The sequence below is a fragment of the Cervus canadensis genome, chromosome 29, assembly GCF_019320065.1.
Source record: "Cervus canadensis isolate Bull #8, Minnesota chromosome 29, ASM1932006v1, whole genome shotgun sequence".
In the NCBI taxonomy this organism is placed as follows: Eukaryota; Metazoa; Chordata; class Mammalia; order Artiodactyla; family Cervidae; genus Cervus; species Cervus canadensis.
This window is the reverse complement of record NC_057414.1, coordinates 17323776-17339402: the sequence shown is the minus strand read 5'-3', so window position 1 is coordinate 17339402 and position 15627 is coordinate 17323776. Positions and strand designations below refer to the sequence as shown.

At 37.3% G+C, this 15627-nt stretch overlaps 1 protein-coding gene across 1 annotated transcript in view; it reads right to left on the bottom strand.

Moving 5' to 3' along the window:
- Positions 1 to 11117, bottom strand: part of LOC122431006 (glycerophosphodiester phosphodiesterase domain-containing protein 4-like) — a 108836-nt gene extending 97719 nt beyond the window's left edge. Inside the window, exon 1 of the mRNA XM_043452027.1 lies at positions 11070 to 11117. The gene's annotated coding sequence lies outside the window, so the exon portion shown is untranslated. The remainder of the gene's footprint in view (positions 1 to 11069) is intronic.
- Positions 11118 to 15627: the final 4510 nt, after the last annotated feature.

Sequence of the window (15627 nt, the reverse complement as noted above, 5' to 3'; positions counted from 1 at the left end):
ATACATTCCACATTTTTCCTAGGGGCCACTGCTCATTTAACAAACAAAACAATTATTAAAATAACTGAGAAAAATTATGAGCCTATTTGGATAAAGCAATGGCCCCTTACGAAAGAAAAATTACAAGCTACTAAAGAACTTATAAACACACAATTAAAATTGAAACATATTAAGGAATCTTGCTCTTTTTGGAACTCTCCTATTTTTGTTATAAAAAGGAAATCTAACAAATGGTGTCTCTTCACAGAGTTTAGAAAAGTTAATTCTTTTATGAAACCTATGGGTGCACTGCAACCAGAGATCCCATCACCTATTACTGTTCCTCAAAATTGGCACATTATTATTACTGATTCACAAGATTGCTTTTTTAATATACCTTTACACCCTTTAGACTGGGAGAGATTCACTTTCTCTCTCCCTTATCCTAATTATATCAGGCCTCATAAAAGATTTCAATAGACTATGTTACCTCAAGGTACGCTTAAAAGTCCTGCTACTGCTGCTGCTAAGTCACTTCAGTCGTGTCCTACTCTATGCGACCCCATAGATGTCAGCCCACCAGGCTCCCCCATCCCTGGGATTCTCCAGGCAAAAGTACTGAAACAGGGTGCCATTGCCATCTCCATAACAGTCCTAGTATTTGTCAAAATTTTGTAACCAAGACTTTACTTCCTATGTGACAGCAATTCCCTCATGCATATATCATTAATAATATACCATAGCTACAAAAAGGAGAAATGATATTTTTGACACTGAATGGCCATGATATTCTTTAGACTCCGGAGAAAACTGATTAAAATAAAATCTTTTTTGAAATTGCAAAACCAGTTCTTCTTGCACGTGCAGTTAGGAAAAGGTTAACTTGTTAAAATACTTTTTTGGAGCTCCAGTTCTGCCTGGGAAACAAAAAATCGGCCTAAGAAAAAACCTTAAGGTAACTCTTATCATGTCCTTGGGATACACAGCCCACTCTATCTAGGACTCCAGCCATTAACAAATTGGTGGAACTCAAAATAAATAAATAAAACAAAAAGGTATTTTAAATTTCAAATGGAGAACTATGCCTGTCTATCTAAAATTATCTATGTCTCAATGTATGTCTTTGTTTTTGGATAATATAAAGTTAATAAGCTCTATTTAAATTCAACTTCACATGAACTGAAAAATATTCAATATTAAATATAATGTTTATTTAAATATAAATATAATTTAAATATAATTATTTGTTAACCTAATTAAGACATGTCTTAAGTCATCAACATTATATAATACTTTTATTATGCCTTGGTTTAAGGTAAACTAAATTTGTCAACAAAAAGGTAACTCTTTATATATATATACAAATATATAAATGAGATGAAAACTTTTAGATAAGCTCTATTAAAAATAATTATATTTTTAATAGAATAATCTATTATTATAATCAAAAACAATCTCTTAGGATTGGAGTGACTTAGGTTTCTGGAGTTTTACTGAACTAAATAATGGAAGTTTGTTGAATGGCTGGGTCATTTCCAAATGAAATAGGATTTTGAAGCATTAATTGCTGAACATTGGCTTACTCTTACAAGGGGTTTTTCTTGCAGAAGAGCTGAAGAGATTTTGAGCTGTTAATGGATATAAATATATATTTATATAGGAATGGATATATATATAATATGATTTGATAAATATATTCAACAGTCTATAAAATACTAACATACAAGACACTTCATAGTTGCTAAAGAAAAGTAAAATATATGCTTTTAATAGAAAGATATAAGAAATAGCAAATAAAATGATGAATACAAAAATACTAAAAAGGCTTATGACAAATGAAAGAAAATTTTATGGCAAATAAATGTAACTCATTGTCCTGAACTTTCTTCCTCTTCCTTCTTACATGTCTCGATCAATACAAATTCTTCTTTTCTAGGGGCAACACCTCTCTAAGGTAAAACTACACAACATGTTATAACCCACCTATCAACTTACTTCGCGATAATGAGAACACCTAATTCTATAAAAACAGACAATGGCTCTGCCTATATTTCTAAGCAGTTCAAACAATTTTTACATTCATTCTCTATTAAACAGATTACAGACATTCCTTATAATCCACAAACACAAGACATAATTAAACAAACACATTACACACTGTAACTGCAAATAAAAAATTAAATAAGAGGAAATACACAGGAACACTTTTATCTTCCTTATCCAGAACTGTACTAGATTCTAATGTAATATATTCTTTAAGCCTATAACTATTATTAATATAACTTTATTTCTGTTTCCAATCTGTAAGATTCTTAAAACAAAACAACATCAACTTCAATGCCTATTTCACAATACAAAACAAAAACAACATAAAAAAAGACACCATTTCCCGAATAAATTATTTGTTCCTAAGAATATAAAAAATGTAAAATATTCACCTTCTTTTCAGGTCTGTCTTGAAAGTATAATCATCATCTTTAACACACTGAACAGAGAGATTCAACAGTTGCTAAGCTGCTTTTCTTTTTCAAAGACAAGGTCAAATATATTTGGATGTGAGCAACATTTCATTTGTCAAGTTATTCTGCATCACCTTTTCAATAATTTCACTTAGGAAAAAATATTTGAATGGTTACTCCTAATCCTTTGCCCCAAATAACACAAACCACTTACAACACAGTCAGATCCCATTTCTTTTTATATCAGGAAAAATGTATACACTGTATGAAGAGAAAATCAACCCATTAATTCAAAACCACAGCCAAATACCAGTCCCAAACAGATTTCTGAATGATTATTTTTTCTTTTGGACTGAAATATTTCCTAAGAATGTTTTCATCATTAACGTCTTCCTTTCTTTTTATAACTATTGTTAATATAACCTTATTTGTTTTAAATTTTTAAACTTACCACAAAGAGATGTTTTGACAAAAACAAAAAACAAACAAAAAAAAAGTTTTGAAACACTGAAGGACACCTCCTTTCCTTTGCCCATTTGATATCAAGATGGGTTAACTAATCAATGGAAATCTAAGAAACTAATCTTACAGGGAAAGGGGTATGCTTCTATTTCTCCAGATGGATCCAACGAGCTCACATGACTTCCTTTTCAGAAGATTCAACCTAAGGGGGCCCCCAGCATTCAGACTAGAGATGAAACAGCAAAAAACCCAGGAAGAAAGAATTCCAATACAAGCCATGGCGACTTTAAAAATTTCCAAAAAACGCCACACTCGACGTCATCAACCTTATGATCTCCCTATTCGGGGACAGATAAACACCCTTACTAATCAAACTGAAAATCTGATTTCTCAGCAGTGAATGCCTCAGAATCCTGAAAATATTTTTCTTCACTATGCTTGCTTTGCTTGCTTTTGCTTCCCCCGCTCAGGCTGACTTGATTGATCATACTTATTGGGCTTATATACCTAACCCCCCTTTTATTGTAGGTTATAAAATGGACAGATATAGGACCAATCATATCCACTAATGAGTCAATACATATGCCCCTTCCTTGGAACTTGGAGGGGCCCTCTCATCCTGAAGAAAAAGAAAAACTAATTAATATCTTTCTAGGTTATGAAATCCTTCCTTTGTGTATGGGCACAACAGAATTATGCATATACGTTAGCCGACAAACTTAGGTCTTCCCCCTACCTCCAAAAGAGGACTTTCTGATGCTTCTTGGATTACTTACTGCCCTTTCTTTGTCCATGAATCATGTTTATACTACTAAAACTTTAGGAAAAGAATTAAAGAAAAAACAAAGAACACTATGCAAAGGGTTTACTAATAAGAACTTTAAATATATTCCTGTTCATTAAGACAAATGTCAGGCCAAATCAGGAAAATTAATGTTTATAGCTAATCATACAATTGTCAATTGGGGACCCCATAGTATGTGGTTATGGAACTGCTCAGATGATGTTAACAATACTATGTATGATTATATTACTCAAGTAACATGGAAGGTTACTAATACTACAATGGAACATTACCATGACAGAGGACTTCTTGGCTAGCTTGATGATGGAATGGCCCCCACCTTGTCCTCTAATCATCCTTGATAAACAGACTGGGCCTAAACAATGGGACATCTGAAAACTTGCTGCAAACACCAAGGAACTTGGGACTTGGACCAGACATTTCACAGGGACCAATCATAGCTATAGCAATTATTTCTTTCATGATAATCAATCATATTTTATACAAGCCTATGTTCCACTTCTTTTTGCTGTAGCTATATGAAATTTACAATTCAGTAAGACTTTACATTCTGTAACTTGCATAAATTGTAGATTACATACTTGTCCTAACTCCTCTATTTCCTTAAAAAATGACTCCCTTGTGACTCTTCAATCTCAACATTATCTATGGTTACCAATAAATCTCCAATGGCCCTGGGAAGAAGGTCCCAAGGCTAGACTTGCTTCCCAGTTATTTACTAAATTGCTCTAGCGATCTAAACGATTCACTGGATGGCTGATTTTTGGCATTATAGGATTAATAACTATTTGCACCATTACTGTCATCACCAGCGTTACTTTACAAATCGCAATTCAAACACATAATTTTATCCAAAATTGGACTAAAGATGCTCATACTATGTGTGCCACTCAGGCTCAAATAGATGAGGATATTCAAAAAGAAATACAGGAACTGAGAACAGCCATCAAATGGGTTGGAGATCAATGAACAGATGTACAAAAACAGATGATGCTAAAATGTGATTGAAATTCTACTCAATTTTATGTTACTCCTGTTCATTTCTATAATAGTGCCTACAACTGGAAACAAATCAAGTTTCATTTACAAAACATACATGATAATGCCTTTATGAATGTACAGTTATTACAAAAAAGAAATATGTGAAACCTTTTCTAATAATCTGCCCTCTTCCACTAGTATGGGAACTTTAGCTAAACAATTAGCTGATCAATTATCTGGGCTAGACCCACATGGATGGTTTCAAAGCCTTACTCATAGCACTGGGTCTAGAACCATAATTTTGGCAATTGTCTTAACAATTATATTTGTTGTCTACCGTTGCCTTCATGCAAAGATTGTCAAAACTAAACAAACTCTGATGGTCAGAACTCTTCTTACAAATATTATAAATAAATAAGGGGGAATTGTCAGGGAGCGTTTGACAGGAGGATGCCTACATGCTGCCTCTCATGAGTCCTTTGTCCCTCTTCAAGCAGAACAGCATGCTGCTCCCAGGGACTGAAGTCATTGTGTGAGGCAGGCTTGGGTCTCCTTTAGTAAACATTCTCTTTTTGACAAAATTGCTTAGTCTTGCTCCCCCTTCATGAGATATGGATTGTCTCCTGAACTTGTGGCTAGGATTACCCCTTGTTCCCTTGGTAACGGTTACTGTATGTTTGGTTTTCTGATCTCTATCATTCCCGAAAGAAGTTTCTTGTACTATGAGCCTATATATACTCATAGAAAAATCATTAAAGCACCTTTGCTCCAACAGAGCTTAGGTCCCTGGGTCTTTTTTTGTCTCTCTCTCTCTCTCTCTTTTACTTTCTTATTGTCGACTCCGTACCACCAGGTTCTGGTCCATTAAAGGACCCCAACATATTCATCCTGCTTTTCTAGACTCGCCTCAGCTAATATGACCAGACAACTCTGCTCCAGGTGGCCTGAGTGTATTCTAATGGTGATGGAACTTGTCCAAGAGAACAAGTCCCAAGGTACAAGCCAAATTCAACCTTTTGCTCTAAGGGATAACTTCATGTCAAAGTCAAAAGCAAAGCATATCAACTTACGGTAGGAAGCAAATGTAAATTTGAATAGCAAAGGGTATGAAGAAAAGGCTGTAAGTAAAGGAAGGGTGAGAATTGGGAACAAATGACATCATGTATCTCACTGGTTTACCAGCATATCAAAAAACCTTGAGGGAAAGAAACATTAGTAGAGACAAAGAAGGACATAATGATGAAAAATGATTTTTTAAAAAACCATTTTTCATATATATGCATCCAATCACCTAGCCTCTAGAGGAAATATACCTAAGTTCACAATAATACTGGGAGATTTAGCACACTTCTCTCAATAAAGGATATAATAAGCAGACAAAAATTCTGTAAGAATTCTGAAGATTTAACAACTCTACTAATAAACTAGTTTTACCATTTATAGAATACTGTACTTACTCAATATCTGCAGTATGTATATTCTTCTCCAATGAAAATGGAGCATTTATCAACAGCGATCACATACTGAGCCACACAACTGATTGTGTTAAACATCTAAGAATTGAAATTGAAACCATGTCCCATAGGGTTAAAAAAAAAAAAAAAGCCACCCTGAAACTATGCACCATAAGATTACCAGAAACTGGTGAGTAACAGAAACTCTTAAGCTTGTCTTACAGATCAGCAGATAACAGAACATCTTGTTTTTAAAAACTCTCTGCTTATAGCCTGCCTTCAATGAGCAAGTTTCCTTAATTATTTCTTGCAGAATGGATACTCTTCAAGCTTCACATAGCTTAGGAACTTAAGAGTCAGTTCTTGTCCAATTTGAGCCAGCTTGACTATTCAGGACCACCAACCCTAAAACTGCGCATGTACAAGTGTCCAGTGGGTGACCTTTTGACTTCAAAAGGCCCCAAACTTAACCATATAATCATGCTAAACTGCCTCCACTTATGAACATGTATCCCATGAAGAAGAATGTAACTCAGTCACATCTACACAGAAGACCAGTTACCTCAACCTTTTCCACACCTCTGATCACCTTTTCCCATGCAAGACCACCCTATTTTTCTATCCCATAAACATCTGAAGCCTCACACTTTCAGGAAGCTGGATTTGAGATTTATTTTCCCAGCTCTGAGATTTAGTCTCTGTTGCAAACCTCAGCATCTTAGTGTTTGGTTTCCCACATATCAGGCAAATGATTCTGTAACAAAGTTGGTAATCAGTCAGGAGGTACGTGCAGATGGACTTTTTGCCCATAGTTTATTAGTGGCTTTCTGGTATTGAGCAAGCAAGCTCAATGAGCCCAACAGATGGATAAGCCCAAGCAGCTGTCTGGTCCATTGGGTCCAGGGACCACTCCCTGGACTTCCGCGGGCATGGGGCCATTGACCTTTGGCACATAATTTTGCTTTACAGCTAAGAAATAATTTGTGGGTCTGGAAGACACTTTTGGGTGGGTAAGCTCACTAAAAATTACCAGGGAAGACCCATTAAAAATTACCTATGCCTAAATTGTCTAAATCATGGGTTAGAGGTCCTGCTGGTGGGAATTCAGCAGAATCAAGGGATAGAGGTCCACACTAATAGATACAATACAAAATGTTTTAGGTACTGAGATAATTAAGCCTGGATTAATATCCTGGGCTTCTGGCTTCTAGTTTTATTTTTGGCCCTATTTGTCTTGTCTATGTCTGATCACCTTATTTGTTAACAACTGGCTATATAGGGGCTAAGAAATTGGAAAGATTTCCATTGTATACTAAAATAAAGCTAAAAGAAAATGGGAAATTTGGCTTCTAAAGCCTACCGGCTCTCAGACAGGCAGTGACCTACTGGAATTCCAGTTGATTCATGAACATGGAGCCAATTGGTATGGAATCAATATTTGCAAGTACTTATTTAACTGAGAACTGAAGGAAACCTTACTCTAAAATGGCCAAGATGGGAGGGGATCTTTTGACATTTAAATACTTGGATTTTTTGCATATGCCATTAAAGAAGCTGCCTTGATAAAATATCTTTTCAAAATTCTGATCCTGAAGGAAGAAAAACATTCCTAGGAAAAGGCTTAAAGTTATCACCCTATCATGTTCTTGAAATACAAACACAGTCCACAAAGCCAGAGATTCAGTTCAGTTCAATTGCTCAGTCTTATCTGACTCTTTGCAACTCCATGGACTGCAGCACGCCAGGCCTCCATGTCCATCATCAATTCCCAGAGTTTACTCAAATTCATGTCCATTGACGGTGATGCCATCCAAACATCTCATCCTCTGTTGTCCCCTTCCCCGCCTGCCTTCAATCTTTCCCACAATCAGGGTCTTTTCTAATGAGACAGTTCTTTGCATCAGGTGGCCAAAGCTTCAGCATCAGTCCTTCCAATGAACACCCAGGACTGATCTCCTTTAGGATGGACTGGTTGGATCCCCTTGATGTCCGAGGGACTCTCTCAAGAGTCTTCTCCAACACCACAGTTCAAAAGCATCAATTTTTCAGTGCTCAGCTTTCTTCACAGTCCAAATCTCACATCCATACATGACCACTGGAAAAACCATAGGCTTGACCAGACAGACCTTTGTTGGCAAAGTAATGTCTCTGCTTTTTAATATGCTATCTAGGTTGGTCATAACTTTCCTTCCAAGGAGTAAGCGTCTTTTACTTTCAAGGCTGCAATCACCATCTGCAGTGATTTTGGAGCCCAGAAAATAAAAGCCCGACACTGCTTCCACTGTTTCCCCATCTATTTCCCATGAAGTGATGGGACCAGATGCCATGATCTTAGTTTTCTGAATGTTGAGCTTTAAGCCAACTTTTTCACTCTCCTCTTTCACCTTCATCAAGAGGCTTTTTAGTTCCTCTTCACTTTCTGTCATAAGGGTGGTGTCATCTGCATATCTGAGGTTACTGATATTTCTCCCAGCAATCTTGATTCCAGCTTGTGCTTCTTCCATCCAGCCCAGCATTTCTCATGATGTACTCTGCATATAAGTTAAATAAGCAGGGTGACAATATACAGCCTTGACGTACTCCTTTTCCTATTTGGAACCAGTCTGTTGTTCCATGTCCAGTTCTAACTGTTGCTTCCTGACTTGCATACAGGCTTCTCAAGAGGCAGGTCAGGTGGTCTGGTATTCCCATCTCTTTCAGAATTGTCCACAGGTTATTGTGATCCACACAGCCAAAGGCTTTGGCATAGTCAATAAAGCAGAAATAGATGTTTTTCTGGAACTCACTTGCTTTTTCGATGATCCAGTGGATGTTGGCAATTTGATCTCTGGTTCCTCTGCCTTTTCTAAAACCAGCTTGAACATCTGCAAGTTCACGGTTCACGTACTGCTGAAGCCTGGCTTAGAAAATTTTAAGCATCACTTTACTAGCATGTGAGATGAGTGCAATTGTGCGGTAGTTTGAGCATTCTTTGCCATTGCCTTTCTTTGGGATTGGAATGAAAACTAACCTTTTCCAGTCCTGTGGCCACTGCTGAGTTTTCCAAATTTGCTGGCATGTTGAGTGCAACACTTTCACAGCATCATCTTTCAGGATGTGAAATAGCTCAACTGGAATTGCATCACATCCCTAGCTTTGTTCGTAGTGATGCTTTCTAAGGCTCACCTGACTTCCCATCCCAGGATGTCTGGCTCTAGGTGAGTGATCACACCATCGTGATTATCTGGGTCATGAAGATCTCTCTTCTTACAGTCTTTCTGTGTATTCTTGCCACCTCTTCTTAATATCTTCTGCTTCTGTTAGGTCATTTCTGTCCTTTATCGAACTCATCTTTGCATGAAATGTTCCCTTGGTATCTCTAATTTTCTTGAAGAGATCTCTAGTCGTTCCCATTCTGTTGTTTTCCTCTATTTCTTTGCATTGATTGCTGAGGAAGGCTTTCTTATCTCTCCTTGCTATTCTTTGGAACTCTGCATTCAAATGGGTATATCTTTCCTTTTCTCCTTTGATTTTCGCTTCTCTTCACAGCCATTTGTAAGACCTCCTCAGACAACCATTTTGCCTTTTTGCATTTCTTTTCCATGGGGATGGTCTTGATCCCTGTCTCCTGTACAATGTCACGAACCTCCGTCCACAGTTCATCAGGCTCTCTATCAGATCTAGTCCCTTAAATCTATTTCTCACTTCCACTGTATAGTCATAAAGTTTTTGATTTAGGTCATACCTAAATGGTCTAGTGGTTTTCCCTACTTTCTTCAATTTACATCTGAATTTGGCAATAAGGAGTTCATGATCTGAGCCACAGTCAGCTCCTGGTCTTGTTTTTGCTGACTGTATAGAGCTTCTCCATCTTTGGCTGCAAAGAATATAATCAATCTGATTTCGGTATTGACCATCTGGTGATTTCCATGTGTAGTCTTCTCTTGTGCTGTTGGAAGAGGGTGTTTTCTATGACCAGTGTGTTCTCTTGGCAAAACTCTATTAGCCTTTGCCCTGCTTCACTCCGTACTCCAAGGCCAAATTTGCCTGTTACTCCAAGTGTTTCTTGTCTTCCTACTTTTGCATTCTAGGACCCTATAATGAAAAGGATGTCTTTTTTGGGTGTTAGTTCTAAAAGGTCTTGTAGGTCTTTATAGAACCATTCAACTTCAGCTTCTTCAGTGTTCCTGGTTGGGGCACAGGCTTGGATTACCGTGATATTGAATGGTTTGCCTTGGAAACGAACAGAGATCATTCTGTCATTTTTGAGATTGCATCCAAGTACTGCATTTCGGACTCTTGTTGACCATGATGGCTACTCCATTTCTTTTAAGGGATTCCTGCCCACAGTAGTAGGTATAATGGTTCTGAGTTAAATTCACCCATTCCAGTACATTTTAGTTCGCCGATTCCTAGAATGTCGACATTCACTCTTGCCATCTCCTGTTTGACCATTTCCAATTTGCCTTGATTCATGGACCTAACATTCCAGGTTCCTATGCAATATTGCTCTTTACAGCATCAGACCTTGCCTCTATCACCAGTCACATCCACACCTGGGTATTGTTTTTGCTTTGGCTCCATCCCTTCATTCTTTCTGGAGCTATTTCTCCACTGATCTCCAGTAGCATATTGGGGACCTACCGACCTGGGGAGTTCCTCTTTCAGTATCCTATCATTTTGACTTTTCATACTGTTCATGGGGTTCTCAAGGTAAGAATACTGAAGTGGTTTGCCATTCCCTTCTCTAGTGGACCACATTCTGTCAGAGCTCTCCACCATGACCCGTCCGTCTTGGGTGGCCCCACACGGCATGGCTTAGTTTCATTGAGTTAGACACGACTGTGGTCCTGTGATCAGACTGGCTAGTTTTCTGTGATTATGGTTTTAGTATGCCTGCCCTTTGACGCCCTCTCGCAACACCTACCGTCTTACTTGGGTTTCTCTTACCTTGGAGGTGGGGTATCTCCACGGCTGCTCCAGCAAAGCGCAGCTGCTGCTCCTTACCTTGGACGAAGGATTAATTTTAGAATTTAAATCTGGACAGAGAAAGAGGGGTGGGGGAATGAAGAGGTCTTTTAAACTCAATGGAGGAAACAGAACTTATTCTAACTTTTTTGTTTCTATTGTTTTACAAACTGCTTTATACTGTAATACCTAATTAATGACTAAGTTTTTAAATGAAGGTGTAAGACCTCTAGGTATGTACGTGTGTACTTTATAAGTGTGACATATCTTTACCTCTGAATGCTTTTAACAGAATGAATTTATAATTGAGCTCTACTTAACTGGCTTATAGGAAACCAATTGCTTATATAAATTCTCAGAAACATGGGGGAAAAAACCTAACCTGAATGAACTTCAGGTTCATGACAGCTGGTAAATATTGAGTATTAAATTCATATCTGGTATTAATATTAGTTTAAGATTGATTTAATTAATGTAGGCATATCTTTACTGTCATCAACATTAAGTCCAATACTTTTATTGTATCTACTTTAACTAAAAGTTAAAGTTAAATTCTTTCTGTTGCAAAATGTTTCTGCAAGAAAAATTTGATATGATGAAACTTTTAAGAAAATTAAATGTAAATGTCTCACAGACCTCAAACTAATGGTTACCAAAGGGTAACATGGAGGGGGGAGTGATAAATTAGGAAATTAGAGTTAACATATACACACTACTATATATAAAATAGATAACAAGGACCTACTGTATAGCACAAAGAACTCTATTCAATATTCTTCAATAACATATATGGGAAAAGAATCTGAAAAAGAATGTTGTATGTATGTATGTGTGTGTGTGTATGCATATGTGTGTGTGTGTGTATATATATATATATATGATTGACAATGCTGTACATCTGAAATTAACACATCATAGTAAATCAACTATTCTCTGATAAATTGTTTTAACTAAATGTAAATGACATAAGAACCTTCTTGGTGAAATCTTTGGGAATAATGAGTTTGCTGCTCTGCTGCTCAAGTGCTCATCATATCTGACTCCTGGTGACCCCATGGACTGTAGCCAGTCAGGTTCCTCTGTCCATGGAGTCTTCCAGGCAAGAATACAGGAGTGGGTCACCATTTTCCATTTCACGGATCTTCCCAGCCCAGGGATCAAACCTGCATCTCTTATGTTTCCTGCATTGGCAAGATGGTTCTTTACTACTGCACCATTTGGGCAGCCCAATTATATTTTAGGCCTATCTATTTAAAAATACTCTCTCAAGATATTCGGTAATTTTAAAGTTTAGAGTTTTGCTAAATTATGTTCAATGATAGGAAGGCATTAAATATCCAGATCACTTCTAAATAAGATAAAATATGGCAACTAATTGCTAAACAAGTCTAAGTTTACCTACTTTTATCGTCTTATGAGAGAAATATTAAAGATACTTTGGGTTCATCGGATGTATGTCTTGTACCACATTGAGGAAAGAAACTATGCTATGAGAAAATGTATGCTGCTAGAGGTGTAGAATATGTTCATAAGTTAACCAATCAGGAAATTCTGCTATGTTCACAACTGCTTGATTCTTCGTTTTCACTAAAGACTAATATTTTTAAGAGATAAAAACTGTAAAATATATTTAATTAAACGGGCATGTTAAAAGACAGAAATGTTAAGGATCTAACAGAAGACGAAGGTATTAGGAAGGGGTGGCAAGAACACAGAAGAACTATACAAAAAAAAAAGGTCTTAATGACCTGGATAGCCACAATGTTGTGGTCACTCACCTAGAGCCAGACATTCTGGAGTGTGAAGTCAAGTGGGCTTTAGGAAGCATTATAGGAAAAAAAGCTAGTGAAGGTTGATGAAATTCCAGCTGAGCTATTTAAAATCCTAAAATATGATGCTATTAAAGTGCTGAATTCAATATACCAGCGTATTTGGAAAACTCAGCAGTGGCCACAGGACTGGGAAAGGTGAGATTTCATTCCAATCCCAAAGAAGGGCAGTGCCAAAGAAAGTTCAAACTACCATACAATTGTGGTCATTTCACATACTAGCAAAGCAATGCTCAAAATCATTTAAGGTAGGCTTCAGCAATACATGAACTAAGAATTTTCAGATGTACAAGCTGGGTTTAGAAAAGGCAGAGAAATCAAACTGCCAACATTTCAATGGCACATAGAGAAAGCAAGAAAATTCCAGAAAAACACCGATTTCTCATTTATTGACTGTGCTAAAGGCTTTGTGTGGATCACAGCAAACTGTGGAAAATTCTTTAAAAAAAAAAAACATGGGAATACTGGACCACCTTATCTGTCTCCTGAGAAACCTGTATGCAGATCAAGAAGCTACAGTTAGCACTAGACATGGAACTGATGGATTCAAAATTGGGAAAGGAGTACAACAAGGCTGTATATTGTCACCCTGCTTATTTAACTATTTGCAGAGTACATCTTTTGCTTTTTCAAAAATGCTTCATCTTCAAGAAGACTCAAAGAAAGGACTAATACAGGTTTTAGATAACTTTCAGATCACACCACTGAACAGAAGAAGAAATTTTAAAATTCTAATGGAAACCCTGACAGTTTCATAAAAATGTTAACAAAATAGTAAGATCAATGATTAGATATATAGGGTGGAGTGATCTGATGAATATGGTTATAACTTTTATCATTTTTATCTAAAATATTACTGGCTTTTAATCTATGTTTTCCAGATATAGGGGAAGCTTTCCCCTCAAGCTAATAATCAATTGAGGCAATCTAGTAAATTATACCTTTTTAAGTAAAGGTGAAGCGTTTATCTTTTCTATCCAATCCCTCCAGAATTGGGAAACTCTTTTACTATATTTATTTTCACGGAAATACAGTTATTTGAATGAGTTAAATAAGAGTTTGTTCTCCTTACAACAGGACACTGTTGAAAATATTGCTGATATTATCATGGTTTTGACTGAAATGTCCTATTTGAAGAATACATAATCAAATATGATCCAACAGCTATAAGGAACTAAAGTGGACTCTATGGAACCATAAAGCCCCTTGAAAAAACAAACCTAGTTGAGTAACAGAAATTTAACAGTATATTTTCTGACTGCAGTGCAGTCAAATTAGAAATCAATCATAATATGATAATCAGAAAACTCCACATTTCAGGAAATAAACACTGTATTTATAAAAAAAAATTATGGGTCAAAGGAAAATAAACACAAAATCAGAAAAAAGTTTTAACTGGTGATGAAATTTCGCTAACTGGTGTTGCAAATGTTGGCCTGTCAAAAAAAGGTGTTGTGAACAAAAGTTTTGTGACTGGGAGGAACATAAACTGAATGAATACTAAATAAAAGTCAGCATTTTAACCAGAATCATTACCATAACCATGTCCCATGTATCTACAGATACTTTACATTTACTTCCAACAGTCAAGAGTAGCCAAATTCACATGAAAATTAAGTAGTATTTAGGAAAAGACTAAGACTCTGTTTCCCTGGGAAAAGGAAACGGTGACTCACTCCAGTATTCTTGCCTGGAAAATCCCACGGACAGAAGAGCCTGGCAGGATACAGTTAAGGAGTCGCAAGGAGTCAGACATGACTGAGCACAGGGAAAGGCTAATCAACATGATTTCCCTCCAACAACTTTTCTCTGGTTTCCAAACCCATACAATCAAAACTGTACTGAAATGTCCATCTGGACTTCTTACAGGCATCTCAACCTTATTATGTCCTAAACTGAACCCCCGACCTTTCCCCCCCAAACCTACTGCTCTTATGTTCAGTCCCAACTTAGTACAGGGCACCACTGTTCACAGAGTTGCTTGAGGTAAAATCCAGGGCATGCCGCTCAGGACTGAGAAACGGAAATACGTCCTGCCATAAAAATAAAACTAGAAAACAAGACAATATATAGAGCACCCTTCACATCTGCGGGGACTTCCAGAGAAGCCGAGGCAAGAAACCTGCCCAGGGGCTGTAGGGCTTCGTGGGGCTTCTGGGACCCACTTAGGTGGAAGCCCTCGGTTCTCAAGCGACCTCCCGGCAGCAGGGGTATAACGGCAGCTCCGGCTTCACCCGTGGTGAGCTGACAGGATACAGTGCCTCACTCAAGTATGCCGGCCAACTTAAGAGTGTTAACGTACCTTCCTCTTTCTGGAGATACTTAGGGAAAGCACGGAGCTGGACTCAACACTTAACGTGACTTCAAGGTCCCAAACCTAAATCTAGAATTCAGGGTAGAGAAGACCAACGTCTTTCAAGATGGCGGCCAGGCAGAACAAGGCCTAAGGTGGCAGTTGTGGGTAGGCGTGGCCAGGGGCGTGGCCTTAATGCCCAGTCAAGCACTAAGACTGAATCTAAAGTCAACCCTCAACCTTACAGTGCACCACACTTTAAATGTCTTTTAAGGTATACCATGTTTCCTTCTCTTCTTTTAAAAATAAACTTAATTTTCACCAGTCATTTAGTTCAGGCATTAACTATTTTTATAGCCCACATAGTCACTGATTGTCTCTTCTTTTAAAATAATTTTTCTTGCTTTTTTTTTCTTCT